We start from the raw sequence: 20,877 nt of genomic DNA, 5'->3' as shown, positions 1-20,877 counted from the left end.
TACTGGTTACATTTATTATTCCGGGAAAATGAGTTGGCGATTTTGAAAGAAGCCTGGTTAGGCCATTAAACCGGATGTGATGACGGCACCAAGGGGGAGGGGCCACGTGGGCAGGCTTAATTGATCCCAGGTGATAATGATTTGGCCAGGGGACCAGCCGGGAATGATGACGTCATCGAGTTTAGTTCTGGTATTAGGCTTAGAGAATTGGAGCTCTGTTCATGGTTAGGGTTAGGATAAGGTTTTCGGCTAGGTAGGGTCCAGGCTCAGGTGTGGGCTAGGTTTAGGCTTTGGGTTAGAGGGTTAGGGACAGGCTGACGGTCACAGTGTAGTAATGTTGGCTATTCACAATGAATGAGCTTCAATCACTGGACAATTTGGTGTGTACCACTCAGAACTTACGACTCCAGACTAGGGAAATATTTAGAAATGTGCTTCACACAATAGGAATACATATTCCAATAGACTGAATATCTGAACAGCACAATTTTTTCACTGGGAAATCTTGTTCAAACAGCTGAGAAGCGAGTGTGACACTTTTTACATTTATTTTTCCCGTCAAAAGGAGTTGGCGTTTTCGGGAAAAGGTTTTGGTGAAACACTGAAAAACTCATTTTCCTAGAGCTATCGAACAGTAAGAAGTATTGAGAACACTATGAAATAAAAATGTTAGTTAGGCTAGGGTTCCAAGTAATGTTTTACTGTGCCTTTAAAAAGCCGGTATGACACCCGTGTTAAAATGAAAAGTCTCATTGCTCAAAACAACAGACCAGGGGAATGGCAGATTGTCTCTAGAACTCCTGGAATACGTTTCAGAACCCGAACATCTCTACTGAATTTTAAAATACTGAGAATTTGTATCCAAAGCGCTGTGAAAGGTAGGATAGACTGTCAAGTGGTAATAATGTTGAAAGTGCTGGTATATTTGTAAAAAAGGTTGTTTTACCAAATTAGAATTCACAATGAAAAAGCTTGAGACACTGGAAGAGAGAGACTCCAACTCGGGAAATTCACAATGATAACCTAGGTTAATATCTAAGAAAGTGCTTCAAACACTAGGAATACGTCAATAAAGGGCCTTAATATCTGTAACACATTGTTTCCTGACAAGGAAATCGTGTTCAAAGAACATAGAACCGAGTTGGATACTGGTTACTTTTATTATTCCGGGACAATGAGTTGGCGATTTTGAAAGAAGCCTGGTTAGGCCATTAAACAGGATGTGATGACGTCACCAAGGGGGAGGGGCCACGTGGACAGGCTTAATTGATCCCAGGTGATAATGATTTGGCCAGGGGACCAGCTGGGAGTGATGACGTCATCGAGATTAGTTCTGGTATTAGGGTTAGAGAATTGGGGCTCTGTTCATGGTTAGGGTTAGGATAAGGTTTTCTGCTAGGTAGGGTCCAGGCTCAGGTGTGGGCTAGGTTTAGGGTTTGGGTTAGAGGGTTAGGGACAGGCTGACGGTCACAGTGTAGTAATGTTGGCTATTCACAATTAATGAGCTTCAATCCCTGGACAATTTGGTGTGTAGCACTCAGAACTTACGACTCCAGACTAGGGAAATATTTAGAAATGTGCTTCCCACAATAGGAATACATATTCCAATAGACTGAATATCTGAACAGCACAATTTTGTCACTGGGAAATCTTGTTCAAACAGCTGAGAAGCGAGTGTGACACTGTTTACATTTATTTTTCCCGTCAAAAGGAGTTGGCGTTTTCGGGAAAAGGTTTTGGTGAAACACTGAAAAACTCATTTTCCTAGAGCTATCGAACAGTATGAAAGTATTGAGAATACTATGAAATAAAAATGTTAGTTAGGCTAGGGTTCCAAGTAATGTTTTACTGTGCCTTTAAAAAGCCGGTATGACACCCGTGTTAAAATGAAAAGTCTCATTGCTCAAAACAACAGACCAGGGGAATGACAGATTGTCTCTAGAACTCCTGGAATACGTTTCAGAACCCGAACATCTCTACTGAATTTTAAAATACTGAGAATTTGTATCCAAAGCGCTGTGAAAGGTAGGATAGACTGTCCAGTGGTAATAATGTTGAAAGTGCTGGTATATTTGTAAAAAAGGTTGTTTTACCAAATTAGAATTCACAATGAAAAAGCTTGAGACACTGGAAGAGAGAGACTCCAACTCGGGAAATTCACAATGATAACCTAGGTTAATATCTAAGAAAGTGCTTCAAACACTAGGAATACGTGAATAAAGGGCCTTAATATCTGTAAAACATTGTTTCCTGACAAGGAAATCGTGTTCAAAGAACATAGAACCGAGTTGGATACTGGTTACATTTATTATTCCGGGACAATGAGTTGGCGATTTTGAAAGAAGCCTGGTTAGGCCATTAAACAGGATGTGATGACGTCACCAAGGGGGAGGGGCCACGTGGGCAGGCTTAATTGATCCCAGGTGATAATGATTTGGCCAGGGGACCAGCTGGGAGTGAAGACGTCATCGAGATTAGTTCTGGTATTAGGGTTAGAGAATTGGGGCTCTGTTCATGGTTAGGGTTAGGATAAGGTTTTGGGCTAGGTAGGGTCCAGGCTCAGGTGTGGGCTAGGTTTAGGGTTTGGGTTAGAGGGTTAGGGACAGGCTGACGGTCACAGTGTAGTAATGTTGGCTATTCACAATGAATGAGCTTCAATCACTGGACAATTTGGTGTGTAGCACTCAGAACTTACGACTCCAGATTAGGGAAATATTTAGAAATGTGCTTCACACAAGAGGAATACATATTCCAATAGACTGAATATCTGAACAGCACAATTTTGTCACTGGGAAATCTTGTTCAAACAGCTGAGAAGCGAGTGTGACACTGTTTACATTTATTTTTCCCGTCAAAAGGAGTTGGCGTTTTCGGGAAAAGGTTTTGGTGAAACACTGAAAAACTCATTTTCCTAGAGCTATCGAACAGTATGAAAGTATTGAGAATACTATGAAATAAAAATGTTAGTTAGGCTAGGGTTCCAAGTAATGTTTTACTGTGCCTTTAAAAAGCCGGTATGACACCCGTGTTAAAATGAAAAGTCTCATTGCTCAAAACAACAGACCAGGGGAATGACAGATTGTCTCTAGAACTCCTGGAATTCGTTTCAGAACCCGAACATCTCTACTGAATTTTAAAATACTGAGAATTTGTATCCAAAGCGCTGTGAAAGGTAGGATAGACTGTCCAGTGGTAATAATGTTGAAAGTGCTGGTATATTTGTAAAAAAGGTTGTTTTACCAAATTAGAATTCACAATGAAAAAGCTTGAGACACTGGAAGAGAGAGACTCCAACTCGGGAAATTCACAATGATAACCTAGGTTAATATCTAAGAAAGTGCTTCAAACACTAGGAATACGTGAATAAAGGGCCTTAATATCTGTAACACACTGTTTCCTGACAAGGAAATCGTGTTCAAAGAACATAGAACCGAGTTGGATACTGTTTACATTTATTATTCCGGGACAATGAGTTGGCGATTTTGAAAGAAGCCTGGTTAGGCCATTAAACAGGATGTGATGACGTCACCAAGGGGGAGGGGCCACGTGGGCAGGCTTAATTGATCCCAGGTGATAATGATTTGGCCAGGGGACCAGCTGGGAGTGATGACGTCATCGAGATTAGTTCTGGTATTAGGCTTAGAGAATTGGAGCTCTGTTCATGGTTAGGGTTAGGATAAGGTTTTCGGCTAGGTAGGGTCCAGGCTCAGGTGTGGGCTAGGTTTAGGGTTTGGGTTAGAGGGTTAGGGACAGGCTGACGGTCACAGTGTAGTAATGTTGGCTATTCACAATGAATGAGCTTCAATCACTGGACAATTTGGTGTGTAGCACTCAGAACTTACGACTCCAGATTAGGGAAATATTTAGAAATGTGCTTCACACAAGAGGAATACATATTCCAATAGACTGAATATCTGAACAGCACAATTTTGTCACTGGGAAATCTTGTTCAAACAGCTGAGAAGCGAGTGTGACACTGTTTACATTTATTTTTCCCGTCAAAAGGAGTTGGCGTTTTCGGGAAAAGGTTTTGGTGAAACACTGAAAAACTCATTTTCCTAGAGCTATCGAACAGTATGAAAGTATTGAGAATACTATGAAATAAAAATGTTAGTTAGGCTAGGGTTCCAAGTAATGTTTTACTGTGCCTTTAAAAAGCCGGTATGACACCCGTGTTAAAATGAAAAGTCTCATTGCTCAAAACAACAGACCAGGGGAATGACAGATTGTCTCTAGAACTCCTGGAATACGTTTCAGAACCCGAACATCTCTACTGAATTTTAAAATACTGAGAATTTGTATCCAAAGCGCTGTGAAAGGTAGGATATACTGTCAAGTGGTAATAATGTTGAAAGTGCTGGTATATTTGTAAAAAAGGTTGTTTTACCAAATTAGAATTCACAATGAAAAAGCTTGAGACACTGGAAGAGAGAGTCTCCAACTCGGGAAATTCACAATGATAACCTAGGTTAATATCTAAGAAAGTGCTTCAAACACTAGGAATACGTGAATAAAGGGCCTTAATATCTGTAACACACTGTTTCCTGACAAGGAAATCGTGTTCAAAGAACATAGAACCAAGTTGGATACTGGTTACATTTATTATTCCGGGACAATGAGTTGGCGATTTTGAAAGAAGCCTGGTTAGGCCATTAAACCGGATGTGATGACGTCACCAAGGGGGAGGGGCCACGTGGGCAGGCTTAATTGATCCCAGGTGATAATGATTTGGCCAGGGGACCAGCTGGGAGTGATGACGTCATCGAGATTAGTTCTGGTATTAGGCTTAGAGAATTGGAGCTCTGTTCATGGTTAGGGTTAGGATAAGGTTTTCCGCTAGGTAGGGTCCAGGCTCAGGTGTGGGCTAGGTTTAGGGTTTGGGTTAGAGGGTTAGGGACAGGCTGACGGTCACAGTGTAGTAATGTTGGCTATTCACAATGAATGAGCTTCAATCACTGGACAATTTGGTGTGTAGCACTCAGAACTTACGACTCCAGATTAGGGAAATATTTAGAAATGTGCTTCACACAAGAGGAATACATATTCCAATAGACTGAATATCTGAACAGCACAATTTTGTCACTGGGAAATCTTGTTCAAACAGCTGAGAAGCGAGTGTGACACTGTTTACATTTATTTTTCCCGTCAAAAGGAGTTGGCGTTTTCGGGAAAAGGTTTTGGTGAAACACTGAAAAACTCATTTTCCTAGAGCTATCGAACAGTATGAAAGTATTGAGAATACTATGAAATAAAAATGTTAGTTAGGCTAGGGTTCCAAGTAATGTTTTACTGTGCCTTTAAAAAGCCGGTATGACACCCGTGTTAAAATGAAAAGTCTCATTGCTCAAAACAACAGACCAGGGGAATGACAGATTGTCTCTAGAACTCCTGGAATACGTTTCAGAACCCGAACATCTCTACTGAATTTTAAAATACTGAGAATTTGTATCCAAAGCGCTGTGAAAGGTAGGATATACTGTCAAGTGGTAATAATGTTGAAAGTGCTGGTATATTTGTAAAAAAGGTTGTTTTACCAAATTAGAATTCACAATGAAAAAGCTTGAGACACTGGAAGAGAGAGTCTCCAACTCGGGAAATTCACAATAATAACCTAGGTTAATATCTAAGAAAGTGCTTCAAACACTAGGAATACGTGAATAAAGGGCCTTAATATCTGTAACACACTGTTTCCTGACAAGGAAATCGTGTTCAAAGAACATAGAACCAAGTTGGATACTGGTTACATTTATTATTCCGGGACAATGAGTTGGCGATTTTGAAAGAAGCCTGGTTAGGCCATTAAACCGGAAGTGATGACGTCACCAAGGGGGAGGGGCCACGTGGGCAGGCTTAATTGATCCCAGGTGATAATGATTTGGCCAGGGGACCAGCTGGGAGTCATGACGTCATCGAGATTAGTTCTGGTATTAGGCTTAGAGAATTGGAGCTCTGTTCATGGTTAGGGTTAGGATAAGGTTTTCGGCTAGGTAGGGTCCAGGCTCAGGTGTGGGCTAGGTTTAGGGTTTGGGTTAGAGGGTTAGGGACAGGCTGACGGTCACAGTGTAGTAATGTTGGCTATTCACAATGAATGAGCTTCAATCACTGGACAATTTGGTGTGTAGCACTCAGAACTTACGACTCCAGATTAGGGAAATATTTAGAAATGTGCTTCACACAAGAGGAATACATATTCCAATAGACTGAATATCTGAACAGCACAATTTTGTCACTGGGAAATCTTGTTCAAACAGCTGAGAAGCGAGTGTGACACTGTTTACATTTATTTTTCCCGTCAAAAGGAGTTGGCGTTTTCGGGAAAAGGTTTTGGTGAAACACTGAAAAACTCATTTTCCTAGAGCTATCGAACAGTATGAAAGTATTGAGAATACTATGAAATAAAAATGTTAGTTAGGCTAGGGTTCCAAGTAATGTTTTACTGTGCCTTTAAAAAGCCGGTATGACACCCGTGTTAAAATGAAAAGTCTCATTGCTCAAAACAACAGACCAGGGGAATGACAGATTGTCTCTAGAACTCCTGGAATTCGTTTCAGAACCCGAACATCTCTACTGAATTTTAAAATACTGAGAATTTGTATCCAAAGCGCTGTGAAAGGTAGGATAGACTGTCCAGTGGTAATAATGTTGAAAGTGCTGGTATATTTGTAAAAAAGGTTGTTTTACCAAATTAGAATTCACAATGAAAAAGCTTGAGACACTGGAAGAGAGAGACTCCAACTCGGGAAATTCACAATGATAACCTAGGTTAATATCTAAGAAAGTGCTTCAAACACTAGGAATACGTGAATAAAGGGCCTTAATATCTGTAACACACTGTTTCCTGACAAGGAAATCGTGTTCAAAGAACATAGAACCGAGTTGGATACTGTTTACATTTATTATTCCGGGACAATGAGTTGGCGATTTTGAAAGAAGCCTGGTTAGGCCATTAAACAGGATGTGATGACGTCACCAAGGGGGAGGGGCCACGTGGGCAGGCTTAATTGATCCCAGGTGATAATGATTTGGCCAGGGGACCAGCTGGGAGTGATGACGTCATCGAGATTAGTTCTGGTATTAGGCTTAGAGAATTGGAGCTCTGTTCATGGTTAGGGTTAGGATAAGGTTTTCGGCTAGGTAGGGTCCAGGCTCAGGTGTGGGCTAGGTTTAGGGTTTGGGTTAGAGGGTTAGGGACAGGCTGACGGTCACAGTGTAGTAATGTTGGCTATTCACAATGAATGAGCTTCAATCACTGGACAATTTGGTGTGTAGCACTCAGAACTTACGACTCCAGATTAGGGAAATATTTAGAAATGTGCTTCACACAAGAGGAATACATATTCCAATAGACTGAATATCTGAACAGCACAATTTTGTCACTGGGAAATCTTGTTCAAACAGCTGAGAAGCGAGTGTGACACTGTTTACATTTATTTTTCCCGTCAAAAGGAGTTGGCGTTTTCGGGAAAAGGTTTTGGTGAAACACTGAAAAACTCATTTTCCTAGAGCTATCGAACAGTATGAAAGTATTGAGAATACTATGAAATAAAAATGTTAGTTAGGCTAGGGTTCCAAGTAATGTTTTACTGTGCCTTTAAAAAGCCGGTATGACACCCGTGTTAAAATGAAAAGTCTCATTGCTCAAAACAACAGACCAGGGGAATGACAGATTGTCTCTAGAACTCCTGGAATACGTTTCAGAACCCGAACATCTCTACTGAATTTTAAAATACTGAGAATTTGTATCCAAAGCGCTGTGAAAGGTAGGATATACTGTCAAGTGGTAATAATGTTGAAAGTGCTGGTATATTTGTAAAAAAGGTTGTTTTACCAAATTAGAATTCACAATGAAAAAGCTTGAGACACTGGAAGAGAGAGTCTCCAACTCGGGAAATTCACAATAATAACCTAGGTTAATATCTAAGAAAGTGCTTCAAACACTAGGAATACGTGAATAAAGGGCCTTAATATCTGTAACACACTGTTTCCTGACAAGGAAATCGTGTTCAAAGAACATAGAACCAAGTTGGATACTGGTTACATTTATTATTCCGGGACAATGAGTTGGCGATTTTGAAAGAAGCCTGGTTAGGCCATTAAACCGGATGTGATGACGTCACCAAGGGGGAGGGGCCACGTGGGCAGGCTTAATTGATCCCAGGTGATAATGATTTGGCCAGGGGACCAGCTGGGAGTGATGACGTCATAGAGATTAGTTCTGGTATTAGGCTTAGAGAATTGGAGCTCTGTTCATGGTTAGGGTTAGGATAAGGTTTTCGGCTAGGTAGGGTCCAGGCTCAGGTGTGGGCTAGGTTTAGGGTTTGGGTTAGAGGGTTAGGGACAGGCTGACGGTCACAGTGTAGTAATGTTGGCTATTCACAATGAATGAGCTTCAATCACTGGACAATTTGGTGTGTAGCACTCAGAACTTACGACTCCAGATTAGGGAAATATTTAGAAATGTGCTTCACACAAGAGGAATACATATTCCAATAGACTGAATATCTGAACAGCACAATTTTGTCACTGGGAAATCTTGTTCAAACAGCTGAGAAGCGAGTGTGACACTGTTTACATTTATTTTTCCCGTCAAAAGGAGTTGGCGTTTTCGGGAAAAGGTTTTGGTGAAACACTGAAAAACTCATTTTCCTAGAGCTATCGAACAGTATGAAAGTATTGAGAATACTATGAAATAAAAATGTTAGTTAGGCTAGGGTTCCAAGTAATGTTTTACTGTGCCTTTAAAAAGCCGGTATGACACCCGTGTTAAAATGAAAAGTCTCATTGCTCAAAACAACAGACCAGGGGAATGACAGATTGTCTCTAGAACTCCTGGAATACGTTTCAGAACCCGAACATCTCTACTGAATTTTAAAATACTGAGAATTTGTATCCAAAGCGCTGTGAAAGGTAGGATATACTGTCAAGTGGTAATAATGTTGAAAGTGCTGGTATATTTGTAAAAAAGGTTGTTTTACCAAATTAGAATTCACAATGAAAAAGCTTGAGACACTGGAAGAGAGAGTCTCCAACTCGGGAAATTCACAATAATAACCTAGGTTAATATCTAAGAAAGTGCTTCAAACACTAGGAATACGTGAATAAAGGGCCTTAATATCTGTAACACACTGTTTCCTGACAAGGAAATCGTGTTCAAAGAACATAGAACCGAGTTGGATACTGGTTACATTTATTATTCCGGGACAATGAGTTGGCGATTTTGAAAGAAGCCTGGTTAGGCCATTAAACCGGATGTGATGACGTCACCAAGGGGGAGGGGCCACGTGGGCAGGCTTAATTGATCCCAGGTGATAATGATTTGGCCAGGGGACCAGCTGGGAGTCATGACGTCATCGAGATTAGTTCTGGTATTAGGCTTAGAGAATTGGAGCTCTGTTCATGGTTAGGGTTAGGATAAGGTTTTCGGCTAGGTAGGGTCCAGGCTCAGGTGTGGGCTAGGTTTAGGGTTTGGGTTAGAGGGTTAGGGACAGGCTGACGGTCACAGTGTAGTAATGTTGGCTATTCACAATGAATGAGCTTCAATCACTGGACAATTTGGTGTGTAGCACTCAGAACTTACGACTCCAGATTAGGGAAATATTTAGAAATGTGCTTCACACAAGAGGAATACATATTCCAATAGACTGAATATCTGAACAGCACAATTTTGTCACTGGGAAATCTTGTTCAAACAGCTGAGAAGCGAGTGTGACACTGTTTACATTTATTTTTCCCGTCAAAAGGAGTTGGCGTTTTCGGGAAAAGGTTTTGGTGAAACACTGAAAAACTCATTTTCCTAGAGCTATCGAACAGTATGAAAGTATTGAGAATACTATGAAATAAAAATGTTAGTTAGGCTAGGGTTCCAAGTAATGTTTTACTGTGCCTTTAAAAAGCCGGTATGACACCCGTGTTAAAATGAAAAGTCTCATTGCTCAAAACAACAGACCAGGGGAATGACAGATTGTCTCTAGAACTCCTGGAATTCGTTTCAGAACCCGAACATCTCTACTGAATTTTAAAATACTGAGAATTTGTATCCAAAGCGCTGTGAAAGGTAGGATAGACTGTCCAGTGGTAATAATGTTGAAAGTGCTGGTATATTTGTAAAAAAGGTTGTTTTACCAAATTAGAATTCACAATGAAAAAGCTTGAGACACTGGAAGAGAGAGACTCCAACTCGGGAAATTCACAATGATAACCTAGGTTAATATCTAAGAAAGTGCTTCAAACACTAGGAATACGTGAATAAAGGGCCTTAATATCTGTAACACACTGTTTCCTGACAAGGAAATCGTGTTCAAAGAACATAGAACCGAGTTGGATACTGTTTACATTTATTATTCCGGGACAATGAGTTGGCGATTTTGAAAGAAGCCTGGTTAGGCCATTAAACAGGATGTGATGACGTCACCAAGGGGGAGGGGCCACGTGGGCAGGCTTAATTGATCCCAGGTGATAATGATTTGGCCAGGGGACCAGCTGGGAGTGATGACGTCATCGAGATTAGTTCTGGTATTAGGCTTAGAGAATTGGAGCTCTGTTCATGGTTAGGGTTAGGATAAGGTTTTCGGCTAGGTAGGGTCCAGGCTCAGGTGTGGGCTAGGTTTAGGGTTTGGGTTAGAGGGTTAGGGACAGGCTGACGGTCACAGTGTAGTAATGTTGGCTATTCACAATGAATGAGCTTCAATCACTGGACAATTTGGTGTGTAGCACTCAGAACTTACGACTCCAGATTAGGGAAATATTTAGAAATGTGCTTCACACAAGAGGAATACATATTCCAATAGACTGAATATCTGAACAGCACAATTTTGTCACTGGGAAATCTTGTTCAAACAGCTGAGAAGCGAGTGTGACACTGTTTACATTTATTTTTCCCGTCAAAAGGAGTTGGCGTTTTCGGGAAAAGGTTTTGGTGAAACACTGAAAAACTCATTTTCCTAGAGCTATCGAACAGTATGAAAGTATTGAGAATACTATGAAATAAAAATGTTAGTTAGGCTAGGGTTCCAAGTAATGTTTTACTGTGCCTTTAAAAAGCCGGTATGACACCCGTGTTAAAATGAAAAGTCTCATTGCTCAAAACAACAGACCAGGGGAATGACAGATTGTCTCTAGAACTCCTGGAATTCGTTTCAGAACCCGAACATCTCTACTGAATTTTAAAATACTGAGAATTTGTATCCAAAGCGCTGTGAAAGGTAGGATAGACTGTCCAGTGGTAATAATGTTGAAAGTGCTGGTATATTTGTAAAAAAGGTTGTTTTACCAAATTAGAATTCACAATGAAAAAGCTTGAGACACTGGAAGAGAGAGACTCCAACTCGGGAAATTCACAATGACAACCTAGGTTAATATCTAAGAAAGTGCTTCAAAGACTAGGAATACGTGAATAAAGGGCCTTGATATCTATAACACATTGTTTCCTGACAAGGAAATCGTGTTCAAAGAACATAGAACCGAGTTGGATACTGGTTACATTTATTATTCCGGGACAATGAGTTGGCGATTTTGAAAGAAGCCTGGTTAGGCCATTAAACCGGATGTGATGACGTCACCAAGGGGGAGGGGCCACGTGGGCAGGCTTAATTGATCCCAGGTGATAATGATTTGGCCAGGGGACCAGCTGGGAGTGATGACGTCATCGAGATTAGTTCTGGTATTAGGGTTAGAGAATTGGGGCTCTCTTCATGGTTAGGGTTAGGATAAGATTTTCGGCTAGGTAGGGTCCAGGCTCAGGTGTGGGCTAGGTTTAGGGTTTGGGTTAGAGGGTTAGGGACAGGCTGACGGTCACAGTGTAGTAATTTTGGCTATTCACAATGAATGAGCTTCAATCCCTGGACAATTTGGTGTGTAGCACTCAGAACTTACGACTCCAGACTAGGGAAATATTTGGAAATGTGCTTCCCACAATAGGAATACATATTCCAATAGACTGAATATCTGAACAGCACAATTTTGTCACTGGGAAATCTTGTTCAAACAGCTGAGAAGCGAGTGTGACACTGTTTACATTTATTTTTCCCGTCAAAAGGAGTTGGCGTTTTCGGGAAAAGGTTTTGGTGAAACACTGAAAAACTCATTTTCCTAGAGCTATCGAACAGTATGAAGTATTGAGAACACTATGAAATAAAAATGTTAGTTAGGCTAGGGTTCCAAGTAATGTTTTACTGTGCCTTTAAAAAGCCGGTATGACACCCGTGTTAAAATGAAAAGTCTCATTGCTCAAAACATCAGACCAGGGGAATGGCAGATTGTCTCTAGAACTCCTGGAATACGTTTCCGAACCCGAACATCTCTACTGAATTTTAAAATACTGAGAATTTGTATCCAAAGCGCTGTGAAAGGTAGGATAGACTGTCAAGTGGTAATAATGTTGAAAGTGCTGGTATATTTGTAAAAAAGGTTGTTTTACCAAATTAGAATTCACAATGAAAAAGCTTGAGACACTGGAAGAGAGAGACTCCAACTCGGGAAATTCACAATGATAACCTAGGTTAATATCTAAGAAAGTGCTTCAAACACTAGGAATACGTGAATAAAGGGCCTTAATATCTGTAACACATTGTTTCCTGACAAGGAAATCGTGTTCAAAGAACATAGATCCGAGTTGGATACTGGTTACATTTATTATTCCGGGACAATGAGTTGGCGATTTTGAAAGAAGCCTGGTTAGGCCATTAAACAGGATGTGATGACGTCACCAAGGGGGAGGGGTCATGTGGGCAGGCTTAATTGATCCCAGGTGATAATGATTTGGCCAGGGGACCATCTGGGAGTGATGACGTCATCGAGATTAGTTCTGGTATTAGGCTTAGAGAATTGGAGCTCTGTTCATGGTTAGGGTTAGGATAAGGTTTTCGGCTAGGTAGGGTCCAGGCTCAGGTGTGGGCTAGGTTTAGGGTTTGGGTTAGAGGGTTAGGGACAGGCTGACGGTCACAGTGTAGTAATGTTGGCTATTCACAATGAATGAGCTTCAATCACTGGACAATTTGGTGTGTAGCACTCAGAACTTACGACTCCAGATTAGGGAAATATTTAGAAATGTGCTTCACACAAGAGGAATACATATTCCAATAGACTGAATATCTGAACAGCACAATTTTGTCACTGGGAAATCTTGTTCAAACAGCTGAGAAGCGAGTGTGACACTGTTTACATTTATTTTTCCCGTCAAAAGGAGTTGGCGTTTTCGGGAAAAGGTTTTGGTGAAACACTGAAAAACTCATTTTCCTAGAGCTATCGAACAGTATGAAAGTATTGAGAACACTATGAAATAAAAATGTTAGTTAGGCTAGGGTTCCAAGTAATGTTTTACTGTGCCTTTAAAAAGCCGGTATGACACCCGTGTTAAAATGAAAAGTCTCATTGCTCAAAACAACAGACCAGGGGAATGACAGATTGTCTCTAGAACTCCTGGAATACGTTTCAGAACCCGAACATCTCTACTGAATTTTAAAATACTGAGAATTTGTATCCAAAGCGCTGTGAAAGGTAGGATAGACTGTCCAGTGGTAATAATGTTGAAAGTGCTGGTATATTTGTAAAAAAGGTTGTTTTACCATATTAGAATTCACAATGAAAAAGCTTGAGACACTGGAAGAGAGAGACTCCAACTCGGGAAATTCACAATGATAACCTAGGTTAATATCTAAGAAAGTGCTTCAAACACTAGGAATACGTGAATAAAGGGCCTTGATATCTGTAACACATTGTTTCCTGACAAGGAAATCGTGTTCAAAGAACATAGAACCGAGTTGGATACTGGTTACATTTATTATTCCGGGACAATGAGTTGGCGATTTTGAAAGAAGCCTGGTTAGGCCATTAAACAGGATGTGATGACGTCACCAAGGGGGAGGGGCCACGTGGACAGGCTTAATTGATCCCAGGTGATAATGATTTGGCCAGGGGACCAGCTGGGAGTGATGACGTCATCGAGATTAGTTCTGGTATTAGGGTTAGAGAATTGGGGCTCTGTTCATGGTTAGGGTTAGGATAAGGTTTTCTGCTAGGTAGGGTCCAGGCTCAGGTGTGGGCTAGGTTTAGGGTTTGGGTTAGAGGGTTAGGGACAGGCTGACGGTCACAGTGTAGTAATGTTGGCTATTCACAATTAATGAGCTTCAATCCCTGGACAATTTGGTGTGTAGCACTCAGAACTTACGACTCCAGACTAGGGAAATATTTAGAAATGTGCTTCCCACAATAGGAATACATATTCCAATAGACTGAATATCTGAACAGCACTATTTTGTCACTGGGAAATCTTGTTCAAACAGCTGAAAAGCGAGTGTGACACTGTTTACATTTATTTTTCCCGTCAAAAGGAGTTGGCATTTTCGGGAAAAGGTTTTGGTGAAACACTGAAAAACTCATTTTCCTAGAGCTATCGAACAGTATGAAAGTATTGAGAACACTATGAAATAAAAATGTTAGTTAGGCTAGGGTTCCAAGTAATGTTTTACTGTGCATTTAAAAAGCCGGTATGACACCCATGTTAAAATGAAATGTCTCATTGCTCAAAACAATAGACCAGGGGAATGGCAGAGTGTCTCTAGAACTCCTGGAATACGTTTTAGAACCCGAATATCTCTACTGAATTTTGAAATACTGAGAATTTATATCCAAAGCGCTGTGAAAGGTAGGATAGACTGTCAAGTGGTAATAATGTTGAAAGTGCTGGTATATTTGTAAAAAAGGTTGTTTTACCAAATTACAATTCACAATGAAAAAGCTTGAGACACAGGAAGAGAGAGACTCCAACTCGGGAAATTCACAATGATAACCTAGGTTAATATCTAAGAAAGTGCTTCAAACACTAGGAATACGTGAATAAAGGGCCTTAATATCTGTAACACATTGTTTCCTGACAAGGAAATCGTGTTCAAAGAACATAGAACCGAGTTGGATACTGGTTACATTTATTATTCCGGGAAAATGAGTTGGCGATTTTGAAAGAAGCCTGGTTAGGCCATTAAACCGGATGTGATGACGGCACCAAGGGGGAGGGGCCACGTGGGCAGGCTTAATTGATCCCAGGTGATAATGATTTGGCCAGGGGACCAGCCGGGAATGATGACGTCATCGAGATTAGTTCTGGTATTAGGCTTAGAGAATTGGAGCTCTGTTCATGGTTAGGGTTAGGATAAGGTTTTCGGCTAGGTAGGGTCCAGGCTCAGGTGTGGGCTAGGTTTAGGGTTTGGGTTAGAGGGTTAGGGACAGGCTGACGGTCACAGTGTAGTAATGTTGGCTATTCACAATGAATGAGCTTCAATCACTGGACAATTTGGTGTGTAGCACTCAGAACTTACGACTCCAGATTAGGGAAATATTTAGAAATGTGCTTCACACAAGAGGAATACATATTCCAATAGACTGAATATCTGAACAGCACAATTTTGTCACTGGGAAATCTTGTTCAAACAGCTGAGAAGCGAGTGTGACACTGTTTACATTTATTTTTCCCGTCAAAAGGAGTTGGCGTTTTCGGGAAAAGGTTTTGGTGAAACACTGAAAAACTCATTTTCCTAGAGCTATCGAACAGTATGAAAGTATTGAGAATACTATGAAATAAAAATGTTAGTTAGGCTAGGGTTCCAAGTAATGTTTTACTGTGCCTTTAAAAAGCCGGTATGACACCCGTGTTAAAATGAAAAGTCTCATTGCTCAAAACAACAGACCAGGGGAATGACAGATTGTCTCTAGAACTCCTGGAATTCGTTTCAGAACCCGAACATCTCTACTGAATTTTAAAATACTGAGAATTTGTATCCAAAGCGCTGTGAAAGGTAGGATAGACTGTCCAGTGGTAATAATGTTGAAAGTGCTGGTATATTTGTAAAAAAGGTTGTTTTACCAAATTAGAATTCACAATGAAAAAGCTTGAGACACTGGAAGAGAGAGACTCCAACTCGGGAAATTCACAATGACAACCTAGGTTAATATCTAAGAAAGTGCTTCAAACACTAGGAATACGTGAATAAAGGGCCTTGATATCTGTAACACATTGTTTCCTGACAAGGAAATCGTGTTCAAAGAACATAGAACCGAGTTGGAACTGGTTACATTTATTATTCCGGGACAATGAGTTGGCGATTTTGAAAGAAGCCTGGTTAGGCCATTAAACCGGATGTGATGACGTCACCAAGGGGGAGGGGCCACGTGGGCAGGCTTAATTGATCCCAGGTGATAATGATTTGGCCAGGGGACCAGCTGGGAGTGATGACGTCATCGAGATTCGTTCTGGTATTAGGCTTAGAGAATTGGGGCTCTCTTCATGGTTAGGGTTAGGATAAGATTTTCGGCTAGGTAGGGTCCAGGCTCAGGTGTGGGCTAGGTTTAGGGTTTGGGTTAGAGGGTTAGGGACAGGCTGACGGTCACAGTGTAGTAATGTTGGCTTTTCACAATGAATGAGCTTCAATCACTGGACAATTTGGTGTGCAGCACTCAGAACTTACGACTCCAGAATAGGGAAATATTTAGAAATGTGCTTCACACAATACGAATACATATTCCAATAGACTGAATATCTGAACAGCACAATTTTGTCACTGGGAAATCTTGTTCAAACAGCTGAGAAGCGAGTGTGACACTTTTTACATTTATTTTTCCCGTCAAAAGGAGTTGGCGTTTTCGGGAAAAGGTTTTGGTGAAACACTGAAAAACTCATTTTCCTAGAGCTATCGAACAGTAAGAAGTATTGAGAACACTATGAAATAAAAATGTTAGTTAGGCTAGGGTTCCAAGTAATGTTTTACTGTGCCTTTAAAAAGCCGGTATGACACCCGTGTTAAAATGAAAAGTCTCATTGCTCAAAACAACAGACCAGGGGAATGGCAGATTGTCTCTAGAACTCCTGGAATGCGTTTCAGAACCCGAACATCTCTACTGAATTTTAAAATACTGAGAATTTGTATCCAAAGCGCTGTGAAAGGTAGGATAGACTGTCAAGTGGTAATAATGTTGAAAGTTTCTGGTATATTTGTAAAAAAGGTTGTTTTACCAAATTAGAATTCACAATGAAAAAGCTTGAGACACTGGAAGAGAGAGACTCCAACTCGGGAAATTCACAATGATAACCTAGGTTAATATATAAGAAAGTGCTTCAAACACTAGGAATACGTGAATAAAGGGCCTTAATATCTGTAAAACATTGTTTCCTGACAAGGAAATCGTGTTCAAAGAACATAGAACCAAGTTGGATACTGGTTACATTTATTATTCCGGGACAATGAGTTGGCGATTTTGAAAGAAGCCTGGTTAGGCCATTAAACAGGATGTGATGACGTCACCAAGGGGGAGGGGCCACGTGGGCAGGCTTAATTGATCCCAGGTGATAATGATTTGGCCAGGGGACCAGCTGGGAGTGAAGACGTCATCGAGATTGGTTCTGGTATTAGAGTTAGAGAATTGGGGCTCTGTTCATGGTTAGGGTTAGGATAAGGTTTTGGGCTAGGTAGGGTCCAGGCTCAGGTGTGGGCTAGGTTTAGGGTTTAGGTTAGAGGGTTAGGGACAGGCTGACGGTCACAGTGTAGTAATGTTGGCTATTCACAATGAATGAGCTTCAATCCCTGGACAATTTGGTGTGTAGCACTCAGAACTTACGACTCCAGACTAGGGAAATATTTGGAAATGTGCTTCCCACAATAGGAATACATATTCCAATAGACTGAATATCTGAACAGCACAATTTTGTCACTGGGAAATCTTGTTCAAACAGCTGAGAAGCGAGTGTGACACTGTTTACATTTATTTTTCCCGTCAAAAGGAGTTGGCGTTTTCGGGAAAAGGTTTTGGTGAAACACTGAAAAACTCATTTTCCTAGAGCTATCGAACAGTATGAAAGTATTGAGAATACTATGAAATAAAAATGTTAGTTAGGCTAGGGTTCCAAGTAATGTTTTACTGTGCCTTTAAAAAGCCGGTATGACACCCGTGTTAAAATGAAAAGTCTCATTGCTCAAAACAACAGACCAGGGGAATGACAGATTGTCTCTAGAACTCCTGGAATACGTTTCAGAACCCGAACATCTCTACTGAATTTTAAAATACTGAGAATTTGTATCCAAAGCGCTGTGAAAGGTAGGATAGACTGTCCAGTGGTAATAATGTTGAAAGTGCTGGTATATTTGTAAAAAAGGTTGTTTTACCAAATTAGAATTCACAATGAAAAAGCTTGAGACACTGGAAGAGAGAGACTCCAACTCGGGAAATTCACAATGATAACCTAGGTTAATATCTAAGAAAGTGCTTCAAACACTAGGAATACGTGAATAAAGGGCCTTAATATCTGTAAAACATTGTTTCCTGACAAGGAAATCGTGTTCAAAGAACATAGAACCGAGTTGGATACTGGTTACATTTATTATTCCGGGACAATGAGTTGGCGATTTTGAAAGAAGCCTGGTTAGGCCATTAAACAGGATGTGATGACGTCACCAAGGGGGAGGGGCCACGTGGGCAGGCTTAATTGATCCCAGGTGATAATGATTTGGCCAGGGGACCAGCTGGGAGTGAAGACGTCATCGAGATTAGTTCTGGTATTAGGGTTAGAGAATTGGGGCTCTGTTCATGGTTAGGGTTAGGATAAGGTTTTGGGCTAGGTAGGGTCCAGGCTCAGGTGTGGGCTAGGTTTAGGGTTTGGGTTAGAGGGTTAGGGACAGGCTGACGGTCACAGTGTAGTAATGTTGGCTATTCACAATGAATGAGCTTCAATCCCTGGACAATTTGGTGTGTAGCACTCAGAACTTACGACTCCAGACTAGGGAAATATTTGGAAATGTGCTTCCCACAATAGGAATACATATTCCAATAGACTGAATATCTGAACAGCACAATTTTGTCACTGGGAAATCTTGTTCAAACAGCTGAGAAGCGAGTGTGACACTGTTTACATTTATTTTTCCCGTCAAAAGGAGTTGGCGTTTTCGGGAAAAGGTTTTGGTGAAACACTGAAAAACTCATTTTCCTAGAGCTATCGAACAGTAAGAAGTATTGAGAACACTATGAAATAAAAATGTTAGTTAGGCTAGGGTTCCAAGTAATGTTTTACTGTGCCTTTAAAAAGCCGGTATGACACCCGTGTTAAAATGAAAAGTCTCATTGCTCAAAACAACAGACCAGGGGAATGGCAGATTGTCTCTAGAACTCCTGGAATACATTTCAGAACCCGAACATCTCTACTGAATTTTAAAATACTGAGAATTTGTATCCAAAGCGCTGTGAAAGGTAGGATAGACTGTCAAGTGGTAATAATGTTGAAAGTGCTGGTATATTTGTAAAAAAGGTTGTTTTACCAAATTAGAATTCACAATGAAAAAGCTTGAGACACTGGAAGAGAGAGACTCCAACTCGGGAAATTCACAATGATAACCTAGGTTAATATCTAAGAAAGTGCTTCAAACACTAGGAATACGTGAATAAAGGGCCTTAATATCTGTAACACACTGTTTCCTGACAAGGAAATCGTGTTCAAAGAACATAGAACCGAGTTGGATACTGTTTACATTTATTATTCCGGGACAATGAGTTGGCGATTTTGAAAGAAGCCTGGTTAGGCCATTAAACAGGATGTGATGACGTCACCAAGGGGGAGGGGCCACGTGGGCAGGCTTAATTGATCCCAGGTGATAATGATTTGGCCAGGGGACCAGCTGGGAGTGATGACGTCATCGAGATTAGTTCTGGTATTAGGCTTAGAGAATTGGAGCTCTGTTCATGGTTAGGGTTAGGATAAGGTTTTCGGCTAGGTAGGGTCCAGGCTCAGGTGTGGGCTAGGTTTAGGGTTTGGGTTAGAGGGTTAGGGACAGGCTGACGGTCACAGTGTAGTAATGTTGGCTATTCACAATGAATGAGCTTCAATCAGTGGACAATTTGGTGTGTAGCACTCAGAACTTACGACTCCAGATTAGGGAAATATTTAGAAATGTGCTTCACACAAGAGGAATACATATTCCAATAGACTGAATATCTGAACAGCACAATTTTGTCACTGGGAAATCTTGTTCAAACAGCTGAGAAGCGAGTGTGACACTGTTTACATTTATTTTTCCCGTCAAAAGGAGTTGGCGTTTTCGGGAAAAGGTTTTGGTGAAACACTGAAAAACTCATTTTCCTAGAGCTATCGAACAGTATGAAAGTATTGAGAATACTATGAAATAAAAATGTTAGTTAGGCTAGGGTTCCAAGTAATGTTTTACTGTGCCTTTAAAAAGCCGGTATGACACCCGTGTTAAAATGAAAAGTCTCATTGCTCAAAACAACAGACCAGGGGAATGACAGATTGTCTCTAGAACTCCTGGAATACGTTTCAGAACCCGAACATCTCTACTGAATTTTAAAATACTGAGAATTTGTATCCAAAGCGCTGTGAAAGGTAGGATATACTGTCAAGTGGTAATAATGTTGAAAGTGCTGGTATATTTGTAAAAAAGGTTGTTTTACCAAATTAGAATTCACAATGAAAAAGCTTGAGACACTGGAAGAGAGAGTCTCCAACTCGGGAAATTCACAATAATAACCTAGGTTAATATCTAAGAAAGTGCTTCAAACACTAGGAATACGTGAATAAAGGGCCTTAATATCTGTAACACACTGTTTCCTGACAAGGAAATCGTGTTCAAAGAACATAGAACCAAGTTGGATACTGGTTACATTTATTATTCCGGGACAATGAGTTGGCGATTTTGAAAGAAGCCTGGTTAGGCCATTAAACCGGATGTGATGACGTCACCAAGGGGGAGGGGCCACGTGGGCAGGCTTAATTGATCCCAGGTGATAATGATTTGGCCAGGGGACCAGCTGGGAGTCATGACGTCATCGAGATTAGTTCTGGTATTAGGCTTAGAGAATTGGAGCTCTGTTCATGGTTAGGGTTAG

The sequence above is a fragment of the Cnephaeus nilssonii genome (assembly GCF_951640355.1).
Source record: "Cnephaeus nilssonii genome assembly, chromosome: 22".
NCBI lineage: Eukaryota > Metazoa > Chordata > Mammalia > Chiroptera > Vespertilionidae > Cnephaeus > Cnephaeus nilssonii.
This window is presented reverse-complemented; position numbering follows the sequence as displayed.